Source organism: Salvelinus sp. IW2-2015, linkage group LG19, assembly GCF_002910315.2.
Source record: "Salvelinus sp. IW2-2015 linkage group LG19, ASM291031v2, whole genome shotgun sequence".
In the NCBI taxonomy this organism is placed as follows: domain Eukaryota; kingdom Metazoa; phylum Chordata; class Actinopteri; order Salmoniformes; family Salmonidae; genus Salvelinus; species Salvelinus sp. IW2-2015.
Window position 1 is genome coordinate 5,847,148 of NC_036859.1, and position 7,870 is coordinate 5,855,017.

General features: G+C 39.2%; 1 long non-coding RNA gene across 1 annotated transcript in view; it reads left to right on the top strand.

Moving 5' to 3' along the window:
• The window catches only part of LOC139029343 (uncharacterized), a 2,522-nt gene extending 613 nt beyond the window's left edge, over window positions 1-1,909 (top strand). The window contains exon 2 of the long non-coding RNA XR_011481657.1: window positions 1-1,909. This exon is cut by the window's left edge and continues 265 nt beyond it. This is a non-coding gene — a long non-coding RNA (uncharacterized lncRNA).
• The last annotated feature ends 5,961 nt before the right edge of the window (window positions 1,910-7,870 follow it).

Here is a 7,870-nt window from a genome sequence, read left to right on the forward strand (position 1 = left end):
CGACAGGGAAGGAAGATATACTGTTTTTGCATTAGCGCTAAGCACCTGATTCAAATCGTCAAGATAAGTTGATCATTTGAATTGGKTGTGTAGTGCTACRGCAYAAAGAAAAATGRGCACCCCTTTGTATCCCCAGGACCAGGATTAAGAAATGCTGTTCTATCTAGACTAATCAAATTCCCCACCTCCCCTCTCTCTGTAGATATGATCCAACTCTGTGAATTCATTGACTATACTTCAATGAATGTTTGTTACGTGTACCTGTTTGCTTTCTTTTTCCAGCCTGCATTTTAAATGGTTTAAATTGAGATTTTTGGTCACTGGCCAAAAAAATCTGTAATGTCCCTCAGTCGAGAAGTGAATTTCAAACACAGATTCAACCACAAAGACCAGGGAGWTTTTCCAATGCCTCACAAAGAAGGGCACCTATTGGTGGATGGGTAAAAATAAAAAAGCAGACATTGAATATCCCTTTGAGCATGGTGAAGTTATTAATTAGATGACTTTAGATGGTGTATCAATACAACCAGTCACTACAAAGATACAGATGTCTTTTCTATCTCAGTTGCCGGAGAGGAAGGAAACCGCTCAGGGATTTCATCATGAGGCCAATGGTGACTTTAGAACAGTTACAGAATTTATTGGCTGTGATTGGAGAAAACTGAGGATGGATCAACAACATTGTATTACTCCACAATACTAACCTAATTGACAGAGTGAAAAGAAGGAAGCATGTACAGAAAAAAAATATTGCAATACAAGCATCATGTTTACAACAAGGCACTAAAGTAATACTGCAAACAAATTTTGCAAAGAAATTWACTTTTTGTCCTGAATACAAATTGTTATGTTTGGGGCAAATCCAATYCAACACATTACTGAGTACCACTCTCCATATTTTCAAGCATAGTAGTGGCTGCATCATGTTATGGGTATGCTTGTAATTGTTAAGGACTGGGGAATTATTCAGGAAAAAAATATATGGAATGGATGGAAAAAAAAATATATTGAATGGAACTAAGCACAGGAAAATCCTAGAGGAAGACCTGGTTCAGTCTGCTTTCCACCAGACACGTGGAGATGAATTCACCTTTCATCAGGAAAATAACCTAAAACACAAGGCCAAACCTACACTGGAGTTGCATATTAAGAAGACAGTGAATGTTCCTGAGTGGCCGAGTTACAGTTTTGACTTAATWAAATTAGATGTAATGTCCCCTGTTTTCGGGACCTGCGTGGTTCTGGTTCCGGTTCCGAKTGACATTTMTGCRTATAAATCAATCTGTGGACACCATAAATRGCTTGCATTGAACGATAGCCCTGGTTCCCACAGACACYGTAGTATTTTTTTCTGAGCCTGTGCAACATAGGATGTTAAATCTGAAACCACTTGAATCTGGGATGTCCCTCCAACCATTTAATTTGCTCTTTTGACTGTCCATCAACTCCTGGCTGAACCCTACATACAGTAGCTGCCACTGACAAAGCACATGCCTGCAATTGTGACATTGTAGCAGGGGAGAGTGCTTTCATCACGGTAGCACATTCAGAGATCCATTTATAGCCATTCGTCTAAAATAATTAATAGATTTTAAACCAACTGTCACGCCCTGACCAGAGAGCTTTTTTCTCTATGTTGGTTAGGTCGGGGTGTGASTAGGGTGGGTCATCTAGGTGATTATGTTTCCATGTTGGCCAGGTATAAGTTCCCAATCAGAGGCAGCTGTTTGTCGTTGTCTCTGATTGGGGATCATATTTASGCAGCCATTCCCCCTTTGTGCTTTGTGGGATCTTGACTATGTATAGTTGCCTGTGAGCACTATAGCAGCTTCATGTTTCGTTTGGCTATTTATTGTTTTGTTTTGCTGTGAGTTTCACATAGAAATAAAAATATGTGGAAATCAGATCACACTGCGCTTTGGTCCAGTTATTATAACAATCYTGACACCAACAAAACCTTTCTTTTTGTCATAGACTGAGAATAGTAAGATGAGATGAAAGTTCCAAACGAATACAGGAAGCCAAGCTAGAGCTTATAGTTAGTCAGTTTATAATTAAATTATGCTATGTGTAGAAAGCATATAAGTCATTTCAAGCCTTATTCATACAGTTTTATTGAATAGGAAATACATCATATAACATATTTCATTTTTTGAAATCATATTTGTACTGTGTAAGTGCTCTTGTGTCCTCAAAACTGACTATGCTAGATTTTAAACCTTTCTTTGAGTATGTAGCATTACTACTTACTGTTTATGGCCCTCTCATGATACATAATTCCTTTTGGGGATTACGTAGATTACATTTAGTTACATTTAACTGGTTAAATATGCATGAAAATRTATTGTAAGACTTGAAAATGGTTGTCTTACAAGGATCAACAACCGTTTTGACAGAGCTTGAAGAATTTTGAAAAMAATAAATGGCAAATGTTCCACAATGTGGAAAGCTCTTAGAGACTTACCCAGAAAAACTCACAGCTGTAATAAATGCAGAAAGTGATTCTACAAAYTATTGACTCAGGGGTGTGAATACTTATGTACATTTGATATTTCCAAAATTTCTAAAAACAAGTTTTCGCTTTGTCATTATGGGGTATTGTCTGTAGATGGGTGAGAAAAATATCATATTTAATTTATTTTGAATTCAGGCTGTAACACAACAAAATATGGAATAAGTCAAGGGTTATGGATAATTTCTGAAGGCACTGTAGGTTAGACATGAGAGCAGTGCTTGGTTTACAAAAAAAGTTTCAGTGTTACTACATTTTGCAAATAAAGTAATTGTGACACTATTRATGTTTTTCAGGTGATCATGGTGACAATCTATCATAGAGATGAGCAACTGTTTTCATGTAATGCAATTAGTTTTATCAGATGTGTTAGCTCGGGCTGGAGAAAAATTGTGACACTGATCAGGCCCCCAGATCGAGATGGAATCAACAGACAATGCAATATCCAGCATGATTTGATACAGGGTTCCTCTGGATAGTTACCGTCTTGTAGGTTTCCTCCAACATTAATCTAGTGCACCTGATTCTGATAACAAGCTGGTTGATAAGCTACAAGAGGGTACCTCCAGGATATCTTAACCTCCACCTAGTCCCCCCACCATTTTCTCCCGTTACCTCTCTCCCACTACTATAGCCATCTTTAGAGATTGGACTTAGAGGAATGTAAACGCAGACAGTRTGCAGCTACCACATTTAACAATGTGTGATTCATATTCTTGTTTGTTTTGTACTAAGGAGGTCCAGTAGGTTAGTATGAATAGTACTGATGACTGTATTACAATCCTGTTGGTAAGGTTGACTTGAGTAAAATATGCTTATGTTTTTTATGTTTTGCTATTGTAATGCTTTCTGTAACCAAGCTGTTTATGAATTTCCCAATTGTCAGAAAGTGAGATTAAATCACGCTGAGACGCGGCAACATCCGTCATCTTAGTGCAGAACAACATTGCCTGGACGTTTGTATGATTTTGCGATAAGAATCCAAATAATATTGGTGATACGGCCAAAGAGTAGCTAATACCGACGATCAAGGTACGAATAGACATAGCTATAATAATCTACTTCTGTTTGATGAAATTGTCGTGGCATTATGCTATTGTATGTAATGTGAGCATTGGTTTGATTTGCTAAGGTCGATTTGATGCAACAAAATGAATGTTTGTAGTCGATCTGAGCTCATGCCTTTATGTTAGATAGTTAATCTGCCTTAAATGTAATTGTCTGCTATATGGCTGATATAATTGAACAAAATATGTATGTTGAGGTTCAATGTTGTTATGGTACAAGAAGTTAGCTAGCCAGCTAACCAACGTAGGCCATAGCTGGGCTGCTCGGATGAGGGCTGAACCCAAACTAAAGTTACAGTACAACGTCAGCAAAAGAAACATATACAATTTCACTAATTTAGGCTATCTGGCTTGAATTCAATTATGAAAATGGCTTAGACATGGCTGAGAACCCAAAAATATTGAGGGTCAATGTTGTCGGGATATAACGTTTGCTAGATAGCTAAAAAAAAGTATGTAGCTAGCTAGCTACATATGATAATATGCGACAGAGTGGCTAAGTTTCAGCTTTGCATCACAGCTCGGTACATAGAACAAATAGATCTCCAATGAGGACATGCTGCATTTCTCACTTTGAGTGAGACTGTATGATCTGTAATCCTAATTCTGTTACTCCTTCAACAAAAATAAAATATTAGCCTGTTAGCGCCCAAGTAATTAGTTAGCTTTCCTTCATTTACATCAACAACACCTTTCTCGGATATTCAAACGGAAGGCACTTCTGATATGTAATCTTGCTCTGTCATGCAAGTGTCACTGTCAACAACTTATTGCAATTTCTTAATTATCTTCTTAGAGAATCTCTATGTGAGAATGCTAAATTTCAATAAATCTTTCCAGCAAGAAAAATAGTGGGGCGGGCCGTGGCCTCATCTACTGGCCATTTAGGGAATTGAGTTCTCAACCGGTGTGCCATATTTTAATAATATTGAGTATTGATGGAGAAATTAAGAGGTGAAAACCTCACTTTAAATGTAACTTCTGGCTGAAAACCTAATATAGATGCTGAAAACCTAATACAGATGCATCTACAATTTTACTGGAGCTCAAAGAAAATCTAGCATCGATTCGGCTTGACGCTCTTAAAGGGGTACACAAAAATGAATCATGATTATTAAGGAACTATGAAAATCGTTCCAATAAACACTATTTAATCACTAAAAACATTTATCACAGACAATAGATGATTTTGCAGTATGGATCAGATGAGATGGAGGGCAAAAATGTTTATCCCATCAAAATGTGCCACGGTTCAAAAATGGCTGGGAACCACTGACCTAGAGAGAGAGAGAGAGAGAGAGAGAGAGAGAGGAAAGAAAAGAAGAGACATTGGGTGGATAGGTCCAGCTCCTCCTTAACTTAATATCCATCCTTCTTTTGTTGCAATATTGTTGCTAACCGGTTAAAGATGAAAAAAGAGAAGAAACGGAAAAGGAATGGATGGACTGATCCTCTTTTCCTTGAATGCAATCACTCGTTCAGGAGGGATTCTGAGCTCTGAGGCTGCTAGGCCAGAGAGACAAATTGTGTGTTTATTTGTTTGTTTGTTTGTTTGTTTAGCAGGGGGGGATTAGTTTAGCAATTTAGAGTGAAAGCTTTTATGAGTGTAATCATCTCCAATACTAGAATAAAGTCTGTTTAGGAATCTCAACCCCCATTCTGAGCACGCACACACACACACACACACACACACACACACACACACACACACACACACGACACACACACACACACACACACACAGTTAACACATGCTCAGAGTTTTAATCAGAGCCAACTATATTTTAATCACATCCCTCATAAGTGGACAACTTTTATTCATTCTCAGAAATTAGGACAAGTTGGCCTCCCACCCCTCCCAGTCCCTACATTAAGAGGATCAGTATGTTCATTAACACACATCCCATCAGAACAACATACTCCCACACACTAAAGAGATTATTGGAGAGGGGGAGGCAGAAGTTCTAATATCCTCCTGAGACTCAGACAAAAACATTGTTTCCTTATCTGGTAACCTAATCAAGAAAACTCTGGACCCTATAGGGTATGACAGTCATTAATCCGTTTTTATACGAGTTATGGTGGGAGCAGTTTTTTCTAATCAGGTCACATGGTCACAAAAACTCCTGTAATAACTCCTGGCCCTGGGGTGGATGAACACCCTGCCAAACTGCACCAACCTTGTAATTGTTCATATGAATTATATTTAGACTAGATTAACAGAGGTGTTTCCTCTACCCAGACACAGAGACAACAACTGGTGGACAATAGAACTGACAGGGATGAGATTGCTTTATGCGTGTTTGCATCATGCAGGCCTATGCAACTGTAGGCCTAATATAACATGTACTCACTTATGTTGATTGATTCATGTGGATTGAAAAGGTATAGGCAGCCTAGCCAGCCCAATTTTGAATATAAACCAAATTTGATCACATTCACATTTTCTCCTGACAACAAATGTACTACATAATGTTACCAGTTTGTTTACCATGGCCAGATGGACAGGGCGCATAGGCTGTACGCACCTGCTATTATTAGTAGCCTACAGTTATCAGACTGACAAATTGTCTTGTTTTCATCCCATTCACCTTCTTGTTGTGTTGCGCACTTTGAATACGCAGACTTTCGTCCATTACATGATCTGTCCAAGAGCCTTGGATATGATGTGGGCAATGGAAAGGGTTCATCAAATAAAAATCCACTACGTAGCTGTTAGCATTAGCCAGCCATTCTGGCGGAGAATAATGCACTCTGGTAGCTAGCTAACAATAGCTAGCTACTTGCAAGTAAAGTTAGCAAGGCAAATTGAAATAGTAACTTCACACAAAAATACAATTCTAAAACCAGTAAAACTTTATATAATCCATCTCCTCTGTTTCCTGTAGTTTGAAGAAACGAATTAGAATGTAATAATATCCCAAAAATGCTCAACTATCACTCTTCACTCTCAATCTCTACCCAATATGCCGCCAATTCACCAAGTTTCTCAACACATACAGTGTCAAAAGTTTGGACACACCTACTCATTCAAGGTTTTTCTTTATTTTTACTGTTTTCTACATTGTACAATAATAGTGAAGACTAGTTTCACCTGGACACCACATTCTCTCAACCAGCTTCATGAGGAATGATTTTCCAAAAGTCTTGAAGGAGTTCCCACATATGCTGGGCACTTGTTAGCTGCTTTTCCTTCACTCTGCGGTCCAACTCATCCCAAACCATCTCAATTGGGTTGAGGTTGGGTGATTGCGGAGGCCAGGTCATCTGATGCAGCACTCTATCACTCTCCTTCTTGGTCAAATATCTCTTACACAGCCAGGAGGTGTGTTGGGTTATTGTCCTGTTGAAAAACAATGGATAATCGCACTAAGCGATAACCAGATGGGATGGCGTATCACAACAGAATGCTGTGGTAGCCATGCTGGTTAAGTGTGCATTCAATTCTAAATGAATCACAGATCGTGTTTTATTTATTTCACCTTTATTTAACCAGGTAGGCCAGTTGAGAACATGTTCTCATTTACAAATGCAACCTGGCCAAGATAGAGCAAAGCAGTGCTACAGAAACAACACAGAGTTACACATGGGATAAACAACCAAGGATTTTACTGTTACAGAAGTCAACAAATGATAGCGCCTGGGGAATAGGAGTGGAACTGGGGGCTATAGGACCTGGGTTAACCTCTATATCACCAGAGAAACAGAGGAGGTGTAGGATAAGGGTACGGCTAAAGGCTAAAGAACTGGTCGTCTTGTGCGTTGGGGACAGAGAATAAAGGAGCAGGTTTCTGGGCATTGTAGAATAGATTCAAGGCATAATGTACAGAAAAGGGTATGGTAGGATGTGAGTACAGTGGAGGTAACCCTAGGTGTTGAGTGACGATGAGAGAGGTTCCGTCTTTGGGTGGACAAGTTAAGCCAGGTGAGGTCTATGCATGTGTGTGAGGTGGGACGAAAGAGCTATCTAAGGCATTCTGAGCGGGACTGAAGGCTCTACAGTGAAATAAAACAGTAAAAACTAGCCAAGACAGCAGTAGATAATTCATATTGACATTAGAGAGAAGCATCAAGCAATCACAGGTGTTGATCAAGAGAGCTAAGACAACAACGGGTAAATGGAGATGAATGGGCAGAGCGGGTCAGTTAGGTAAACATAGGACCTGAGTTCGAGGCTGGGGCCGACAGGTAAACAAAATGAGGTACCATGTTATTGAAACAGTTCAGGGGCAACAGCTGTGTAGCCGAGTGATCATCGGGTCAAAAGAGCAGCAATAGGTGGGGCAGGGTG